This window comes from Taudactylus pleione, unplaced genomic scaffold (assembly GCF_031769625.1).
Source record: "Taudactylus pleione unplaced genomic scaffold, aTauple2 ptg001778l, whole genome shotgun sequence".
Lineage (NCBI taxonomy): Eukaryota > Metazoa > Chordata > Amphibia > Anura > Myobatrachidae > Taudactylus > Taudactylus pleione.
In genome coordinates this window covers 500,001-507,500 of record NW_028286175.1, presented here as the reverse complement: position 1 = coordinate 507,500, position 7,500 = coordinate 500,001, and the positions used below count along the sequence as shown (strand labels likewise).

Sequence of the window (7,500 nt, the reverse complement as noted above, 5' to 3'; positions counted from 1 at the left end):
CCACCTGGGAATACCAGGTGCTGTAGGTAATTTTATACTGCCATAACATTCTTTTCTATTACATTTTACATTTAATTTTTTCAACTTATCAATGAATTTACTTGAGTTAAGAAGTAATAGAGTTCTAAAGTTAATGCTTTTGAGCACCTACAGCCAAACCACACTGGACGTGCCCAATCTCGTTTGAACTTGGAAGCTATGCAGTGTTGGGCCTGGTTAGTACTTGGACGGGAGACCACCTGGGAATGCCAGGTGCTGTAGGTAATTTTATACTGCCATAACATTCTTTTCTATTACATTATACATTTCATTTTTCAACTAATCATTGAATTTACTTGAGTTAAGAAGTAAAAGAGGCCTAAAGTTAATGTTTTTGAGCACCTACAGCCAAACCACACTGGACATGCCCAATCTCGACTGAACTTGGAAGCTATGCAGTGTTGGGCCTGGTTAGTACTTGGATGGGAGACCACCTGGGAATACCAGGTGCTGTAGGTAATTTTATACTGCCATAACATTCTTTCTATTACATTTTACATTTAATTTTTTCAACTTATCAATGAATTTACTTGAGTTAAGAAGTAATAGAGGTCTAAAGTTAATGGCTTTGGGCAACTACAGCCAAACCACACTGGACATGCCCAATCTCGTCTGATCTTGGAAGCTATGCAGTGTTGGGCCTGGTTAGTACTTGGATGGGAGACCACCTAGGAATCCCAGGTTCTGTAGGTAATTTTATACTGCCATAACAGTCTATTCTATTACATTTTACATTTAATTTTTTCAACTTATCAATGAATTTACTTGAGTTAAGAAGTAATAGAGGTCAAAAGTTAATGCTTTTGAGCACCTACAGCCAAACCACACTGGACATTCCCAATCTCGTTTGATCTTGGAAGCTATGCAGTGTTGGGCCTGGTTAGTACTTGGTTGGGAGACCACCTGGGAATACCAGGTGCTGTAGGTAATTTTATACTGCCATAACATTCTTTTCTATTACATTTTACATTTAATTTTTTCAACTTATCAATGAATTTACTTGAGTTAAGAAGTAATTGAGGTCTAAAGTTAGAAGTTTTGGGCACCTACAGCCAAACCACACTGGACATGCCCAATATCATCTGATCTTGGAAACTATGCAGTGTTGGGCCTGGTTAGTACTTGGATGGGAGACCACCTAGGAATCCCAGGTGCTGTAGGTAATTTTATACTGCCATAACATTCTTTTCTATTACATTTTACATTTCATTTTTCAACTAATCATTGAATTTACTTGAGTTAAGAAGTAAAAGAGGTCTAAAGTTAATGTTTTTGAGCACCTACAGCCAAACCACACTGGAAATGCCCAATCTCGACTGAACTTGGAATCTATGCAGTGTTGGGCCTGGTTAGTACTTGGATGGGAGACCACCTGGGAATACCAGGTGCTGTAGGTAATTTTATACTGCCATAACATTCTTTTCTATTACATTTTACATTTAATTTTTTCAACTTATCAATGAATTTACTTGAGTTAAGAAGTAATAGAGGTCTAAAGTTAATGTTTTTGAGCACCTACAGCCAAACCACATAGGACATGCCCAATCTCGTCTGAACTTGGAAGCTATGCAGTGTTGGGCCTGGTTAGTACTTGGATGGGAGACCACCTGGGAATACCAGGTGCTGTAGGTAATTTTATACTGCCATAACATTCTTTTCTATTACATTTTACATTTAATTTTTTCAACATATCAATGAATTTACTTGAGTTAAGAAGTAATAGAGGTCTAAAATTAATGCTTTTGAGCACCTACAGCCGAACCACACTGGACATGCCCAATCTCGTCTGATCTTGGAAGCTATGCAGTGTTGGGCCTGGTTAGTACTTGGATGGGAGACCACCTGGGAATACCAGGTGCTGTAGGTAATTTTATATAGCCATAACATTCTTTTCTATTACATTTTACATTACATTTTTTCAACTTATCAATGAATTTACTTGAGTTAAGAAGTAAAAGAGGTCTAAAGTTAATGTTTTTGAGCACCTACTGCCAAACCACACTGGACATGCCCAATCTTGTTTGATCTTGGAAGCTATGCAGTGTTGGGCCTGATTAGTACTTGGATGTGAGACCTCCTGGGAATACCAGGTGCTGTAGGTAATTTTATACTGCCATAACATTCTTTTCTATTACATTTTACATTTAATTTTTTCAACTTATCAATGAATTTACTTGAGTTAAGAAGTAATAGAGGTCTAAAGTTAATGGTTTTGGGCAACTAAAGCCAAACCACACTGGACATGCCCAATCTCGTCTGATCTTGGAAGCTATGCAGTGTTGGGCCTGGTTAGTACTTGGATGGGAGACCACCTGGGAATACCAGGAGCTGTAGGTAATTTTATACTGCCAAAACATTCTTTTCTATTACATTTTACATTTCATTTTTCAACTTATCATTGAATTTACTTGAGTTAAGAAGTAAAAGAGGTCTAAAGTTAATGTTTTTGAGCGCCTACAGCCAAACCACACTGGACATGCCCAATCTCGTCTGATCTTGAAGCTATGCAGTGTTGGGCCTGGTTAGTACTTGGATGGGAGACCACCTAGGAATCCCAGGTGCTGTAGGTAATTTTATACTGCCATAACAGTCTATTCTATTACATTTTACATTTAATTTTTTCAACTTATCAATGAATTTACTTGAGTTAAGAAGTAATAGAGGTCAAAAGTTAATGCTTTTGAGCACCTACAGCCAATCCACACTGGACATTCCCAATCTCGTTTGATCTTGGAAGCTATGCAGTGTTGGGCCTGTTTAGTACTTGGATGGGAAACCACCTGGGAATACCAGGTGCTGTAGGTAATTTTATACTGCCATAACATTCTTTTCTATTACATTTTACATTTAATTTTTTCAACTTATCAATGAATTTACTTGAGTTAAGAAGTAATAGAGTTCTAAAGTTAATGCTTTTGAGCACCTACAGCCAAACCACACTGGACGTGCCCAATCTCGTTTGAACTTGGAAGCTATGCAGTGTTGGGCCTGGTTAGTACTTGGACGGGAGACCACCTGGGAATGCCAGGTGCTGTAGGTAATTTTATACTGCCATAACATTCTTTTCTATTACATTATACATTTCATTTTTCAACTAATCATTGAATTTACTTGAGTTAAGAAGTAAAAGAGGCCTAAAGTTAATGTTTTTGAGCACCTACAGCCAAACCACACTGGACATGCCCAATCTCGACTGAACTTGGAAGCTATGCAGTGTTGGGCCTGGTTAGTACTTGGATGGGAGACCACCTGGGAATACCAGGTGCTGTAGGTAATTTTATACTGCCATAACATTCTTTCTATTACATTTTACATTTAATTTTTTCAACTTATCAATGAATTTACTTGAGTTAAGAAGTAATAGAGGTCTAAAGTTAATGGCTTTGGGCAACTACAGCCAAACCACACTGGACATGCCCAATCTCATCTGATCTTGGAAGCTATGCAGTGTTGGGCCTTGTTAGTACTTGGATGGGAGACCACCTGGGAATACCAGGAGCTGTAGGTATTTTTATACTGCCAAAACATTCTTTTCTATTACATTTTACATTTCATTTTTCAACTTATCATTGAATTTACTTGAGTTAAGAAGTAAAAGAGGTCTAAAATTAATGTTTTTGAGCACCTACAGCCAAACCACACTGGACATGCCCAATCTCGTCTGATCTTGGAAGCTATGCAGTGTTGGGCCTGGTTAGTACTTGGATGGGAGACCACCTGGGAATACCAGGAGCTGTAGGTATTTTTATACTGCCAAAACATTATTTTCTATTACATTTTACATTTCATTTTTCAACTTATCATTGAATTTACTTGAGTTAAGAAGTAAAAGAGGTCTAAAATTAATGTTTTTGAGCACCTACAGCCAAACCACACTGGACATGCCCAATCTCGTCTGATCTTGGAAGCTATGCAGTGTTGGGCCTGGTTAGTACTTGGATGGGAGACCACCTAGGAATCCCAGGTTCTGTAGGTAATTTTATACTGCCATAACAGTCTATTCTATTACATTTTACATTTAATTTTTTCAACTTATCAATGAATTTACTTGAGTTAAGAAGTAATAGAGGTCAAAAGTTAATGCTTTTGAGCACCTACAGCCAAACCACACTGGACATTCCCAATCTCGTTTGATCTTGGAAGCTATGCAGTGTTGGGCCTGGTTAGTACTTGGATGGGAGACCACCTGGGAATACCAGGTGCTGTAGGTAATTTTATACTGCCATAACATTCTTTTCTATTACATTTTACATTTAATTTTTTCAACTTATCAATGAATTTACTTGAGTTAAGAAGTAATTGAGGTCTAAAGTTAGAAGTTTTGGGCACCTACAGCCAAACCACACTGGACATGCCCAATATCATCTGATCTTGGAAGCTATGCAGTGTTGGGCCTGGTTAGTACTTGGATGGGAGACCACCTAGGAATCCCAGGTGCTGTAGGTAATTTTATACTGCCATAACATTCTTTTCTATTACATTTTACATTTCATTTTTCAACTAATCATTGAATTTACTTGAGTTAAGAAGTATAAGAGGTCTAAAGTTAATGTTTTTGAGCACCTACAGCCAAACCACACTGGAAATGCCCAATCTCGACTGAACTTGGAATCTATGCAGTGTTGGGCCTGGTTAGTACTTGGATGGGAGACCACCTGGGAATACCAGGTGCTGTAGGTAATTTTATACTGCCATAACATTCTTTTCTATTACATTTTACATTTAATTTTTTCAACTTATCAATGAATTTACTTGAGTTAAGAAGTAATAGAGGTCTAAAGTTAATGTTTTTGAGCACCTACAGCCAAACCACATAGGACATGCCCAATCTCGTCTGAACTTGGAAGCTATGCAGTGTTGGGCCTGGTTAGTACTTGGATGGGAGACCACCTGGGAATACCAGGTGCTGTAGGTAATTTTATACTGCCATAACATTCTTTTCTATTACATTTTACATTTAATTTTTTCAACATATCAATGAATTTACTTGAGTTAAGAAGTAATAGAGGTCTAAAATTAATGCTTTTGAGCACCTACAGCCGAACCACACTGGACATGCCCAATCTCGTCTGATCTTGGAAGCTATGCAGTGTTGGGCCTGGTTAGTACATGAATGGGAGACCACCTGGGAATACCAGGTGCTGTAGGTAATTTTATATAGCCATAACATTCTTTTCTATTACATTTTACATTACATTTTTTCAACTTATCAATGAATTTACTTGAGTTAAGAAGTAAAAGAGGTCTAAAGTTAATGTTTTTGAGCACCTACTGCCAAACCACACTGGACATGCCCAATCTTGTTTGATCTTGGAAGCTATGCAGTGTTGGGCCTGATTAGTACTTGGATGTGAGACCTCCTGGGAATACCAGGTGCTGTAGGTAATTTTATACTGCCATAACATTCTTTTCTATTACATTTTACATTTAATTTTTTCAACTTATCAATGAATTTACTTGAGTTAAGAAGTAATAGAGGTCTAAAGTTAATGGTTTTGGGCAACTAAAGCCAAACCACACTGGACATGCCCAATCTCGTCTGATCTTGGAAGCTATGCAGTGTTGGGCCTGGTTAGTACTTGGATGGGAGACCACCTGGGAATACCAGGAGCTGTAGGTAATTTTATACTGCCAAAACATTCTTTTCTATTACATTTTACATTTCATTTTTCAACTTATCATTGAATTTACTTGAGTTAAGAAGTAAAAGAGGTCTAAAGTTAATGTTTTTGAGCGCCTACAGCCAAACCACACTGGACATGCCCAATCTCGTCTGATCTTGGAAGCTATGCAGTGTTGGGCCTGGTTAGTACTTGGATGGGAGACCACCTAGGAATCCCAGGTGCTGTAGGTAATTTTATACTGCCATAACAGTCTATTCTATTACATTTTACATTTAATTTTTTCAACTTATCAATGAATTTACTTGAGTTAAGAAGTAATAGAGGTCAAAAGTTAATGCTTTTGAGCACCTACAGCCAATCCACACTGGACATTCCCAATCTCATTTGATCTTGGAAGCTACGCAGTGTTGGGCCTGTTTAGTACTTGGATGGGAGACCACCTGGGAATACCAGGTGCTGTAGGTAATTTTATACTGCCATAACATTCTTTTCTATTACATTTTACATTTAATTTTTTCAACTTATCAATGAATTTACTTGAGTTAAGAAGTAATAGAGTTCTAAAGTTAATGCTTTTGAGCACCTACAGCCAAACCACACTGGACATGCCCAATCTTGTTTGATCTTGGAAGCTATGCAGTGTTGGGCCTGGTTAGTACTTGGACGGGAGACCACCTGGGAATGCCAGGTGCTGTATGTAATTTTATACTGCCATAACATTCTTTTCTATTACATTATACATTTCATTTTTCAACTAATCATTGAATTTACTTGAGTTAAGAAGTAAAAGAGGCCTAAAGTTAATGTTTTTGAGCACCTACAGCCAAACCACACTGGACATGCCCAATCTCGACTGAACTTGGAAGCTATGCAGTGTTGGGCCTGGTTAGTACTTGGATGGGAGACCACCTTGGAATACCAGGTGCTGTAGGTAATTTTATACTGCCATAACATTCTTTTCTATTACATTTTACATTTAATTTTTTCAACTTATCAATGAATTTACTTGAGTTAAGAAGTAATAGAGGTCTAAAGTTAATGGTTTTGGGCAACTACAGCCAAACCACACTGGACATGCCCAATCTCGTCTGATCTTGGAAGCTATGCAGTGTTGGGCATTGTTAGTACTTGGATGGGAGACCACCTGGGAATACCAGGAGCTGTAGGTAATTTTATACTGCCAAAACATTCTTTTCTATTACATTTTACAGTTCATTTTTCAACTTATCATTGAATTTACTTGAGTTAAGAAGTAAAAGAGGTCTAAAATTAATGTTTTTGAGCACCTACAGCCAAAGCACACTGGACATGCCCAATCTCGTCTGATCTTGGAAGTTATGCAGTGTTGGGCCTGGTTAGTACTTGGATGGGAGACCACCTAGGAATCCCAGGTTCTGTAGGTAATTTTATACGGCCATAACAGTCTATTCTATTACATTTTACATTTAATTTTTTCAACTTATCAATGAATTTACTTGAGTTAAGAAGTAATAGAGGTCAAAAGTTAATGCTTTTGAGCACCTACAGCCAAACCACACTGGACATTCCCAATCTCGTTTGATCTTGGAAGCTATGCAGTGTTGGGCCTGGTTAGTACTTGGACGGGAGACCACCTGGGAATACCAGGTGCTGTAGGTAATTTTATACTGCCATAACATTCTTTTCTATTACATTTTACATTTAATTTTTTCAACTTATCAATGAATTTACTTGAGTTAAGAAGTAATTGAGGTCTAAAGTTAAAGGTTTTGGGCACCTACAGCTAAACCACACTGGACATGCCCAATATCATCTGATCTTGGAAGCTATGCAGTGTTGGGCCTGGTTAGTACTTGGA

General features: G+C 37.8%; 1 non-coding gene and 32 pseudogenes across 1 annotated transcript; all 33 read left to right on the top strand.

Moving 5' to 3' along the window:
- Positions 1-29, top strand: part of LOC148438372 (5S ribosomal RNA) — a 119-nt pseudogene extending 90 nt beyond the window's left edge.
- Positions 30-145: 116 nt separating this feature from the next.
- LOC148438371 (5S ribosomal RNA) lies at positions 146-264 on the top strand (annotated as a pseudogene).
- A 115-nt stretch (positions 265-379) lies between these two features.
- LOC148438370 (5S ribosomal RNA) lies at positions 380-498 on the top strand (annotated as a pseudogene).
- A 115-nt stretch (positions 499-613) lies between these two features.
- Positions 614-732, top strand: LOC148438369 (5S ribosomal RNA; annotated as a pseudogene).
- Positions 733-848: 116 nt separating this feature from the next.
- Positions 849-967, top strand: LOC148438368 (5S ribosomal RNA; annotated as a pseudogene).
- Positions 968-1,083: 116 nt separating this feature from the next.
- LOC148438367 (5S ribosomal RNA) lies at positions 1,084-1,202 on the top strand (annotated as a pseudogene).
- A 115-nt stretch (positions 1,203-1,317) lies between these two features.
- On the top strand, positions 1,318-1,436 carry LOC148438366 (5S ribosomal RNA; annotated as a pseudogene).
- Positions 1,437-1,552: 116 nt separating this feature from the next.
- Positions 1,553-1,671, top strand: LOC148438365 (5S ribosomal RNA; annotated as a pseudogene).
- A 116-nt stretch (positions 1,672-1,787) lies between these two features.
- LOC148438364 (5S ribosomal RNA) lies at positions 1,788-1,906 on the top strand (annotated as a pseudogene).
- Positions 1,907-2,022: 116 nt separating this feature from the next.
- LOC148438363 (5S ribosomal RNA) lies at positions 2,023-2,141 on the top strand (annotated as a pseudogene).
- Positions 2,142-2,257: 116 nt separating this feature from the next.
- On the top strand, positions 2,258-2,376 carry LOC148438362 (5S ribosomal RNA; annotated as a pseudogene).
- Positions 2,377-2,491: 115 nt separating this feature from the next.
- On the top strand, positions 2,492-2,609 carry LOC148438361 (5S ribosomal RNA; annotated as a pseudogene).
- A 116-nt stretch (positions 2,610-2,725) lies between these two features.
- LOC148438360 (5S ribosomal RNA) lies at positions 2,726-2,844 on the top strand (annotated as a pseudogene).
- Positions 2,845-2,960: 116 nt separating this feature from the next.
- On the top strand, positions 2,961-3,079 carry LOC148438359 (5S ribosomal RNA; annotated as a pseudogene).
- A 115-nt stretch (positions 3,080-3,194) lies between these two features.
- On the top strand, positions 3,195-3,313 carry LOC148438358 (5S ribosomal RNA; annotated as a pseudogene).
- A 115-nt stretch (positions 3,314-3,428) lies between these two features.
- LOC148438357 (5S ribosomal RNA) lies at positions 3,429-3,547 on the top strand (annotated as a pseudogene).
- A 115-nt stretch (positions 3,548-3,662) lies between these two features.
- On the top strand, positions 3,663-3,781 carry LOC148438356 (5S ribosomal RNA; annotated as a pseudogene).
- A 115-nt stretch (positions 3,782-3,896) lies between these two features.
- On the top strand, positions 3,897-4,015 carry LOC148438355 (5S ribosomal RNA; annotated as a pseudogene).
- Positions 4,016-4,131: 116 nt separating this feature from the next.
- LOC148438354 (5S ribosomal RNA) lies at positions 4,132-4,250 on the top strand. Its single transcript, XR_015876369.1, has one exon. It is a non-coding gene; the product is annotated as a 5S ribosomal RNA (ribosomal RNA).
- Positions 4,251-4,366: 116 nt separating this feature from the next.
- Positions 4,367-4,485, top strand: LOC148438353 (5S ribosomal RNA; annotated as a pseudogene).
- A 115-nt stretch (positions 4,486-4,600) lies between these two features.
- Positions 4,601-4,719, top strand: LOC148438352 (5S ribosomal RNA; annotated as a pseudogene).
- Positions 4,720-4,835: 116 nt separating this feature from the next.
- LOC148438351 (5S ribosomal RNA) lies at positions 4,836-4,954 on the top strand (annotated as a pseudogene).
- Positions 4,955-5,070: 116 nt separating this feature from the next.
- Positions 5,071-5,189, top strand: LOC148438350 (5S ribosomal RNA; annotated as a pseudogene).
- Positions 5,190-5,305: 116 nt separating this feature from the next.
- On the top strand, positions 5,306-5,424 carry LOC148438349 (5S ribosomal RNA; annotated as a pseudogene).
- A 116-nt stretch (positions 5,425-5,540) lies between these two features.
- LOC148438348 (5S ribosomal RNA) lies at positions 5,541-5,659 on the top strand (annotated as a pseudogene).
- Positions 5,660-5,774: 115 nt separating this feature from the next.
- On the top strand, positions 5,775-5,893 carry LOC148438347 (5S ribosomal RNA; annotated as a pseudogene).
- A 116-nt stretch (positions 5,894-6,009) lies between these two features.
- LOC148438346 (5S ribosomal RNA) lies at positions 6,010-6,128 on the top strand (annotated as a pseudogene).
- Positions 6,129-6,244: 116 nt separating this feature from the next.
- Positions 6,245-6,363, top strand: LOC148438345 (5S ribosomal RNA; annotated as a pseudogene).
- A 115-nt stretch (positions 6,364-6,478) lies between these two features.
- LOC148438344 (5S ribosomal RNA) lies at positions 6,479-6,597 on the top strand (annotated as a pseudogene).
- Positions 6,598-6,713: 116 nt separating this feature from the next.
- LOC148438343 (5S ribosomal RNA) lies at positions 6,714-6,832 on the top strand (annotated as a pseudogene).
- A 115-nt stretch (positions 6,833-6,947) lies between these two features.
- LOC148438342 (5S ribosomal RNA) lies at positions 6,948-7,066 on the top strand (annotated as a pseudogene).
- Positions 7,067-7,182: 116 nt separating this feature from the next.
- Positions 7,183-7,301, top strand: LOC148438341 (5S ribosomal RNA; annotated as a pseudogene).
- A 116-nt stretch (positions 7,302-7,417) lies between these two features.
- LOC148438340 (5S ribosomal RNA) overlaps positions 7,418-7,500 on the top strand; it is a 119-nt pseudogene continuing 36 nt past the window's right edge.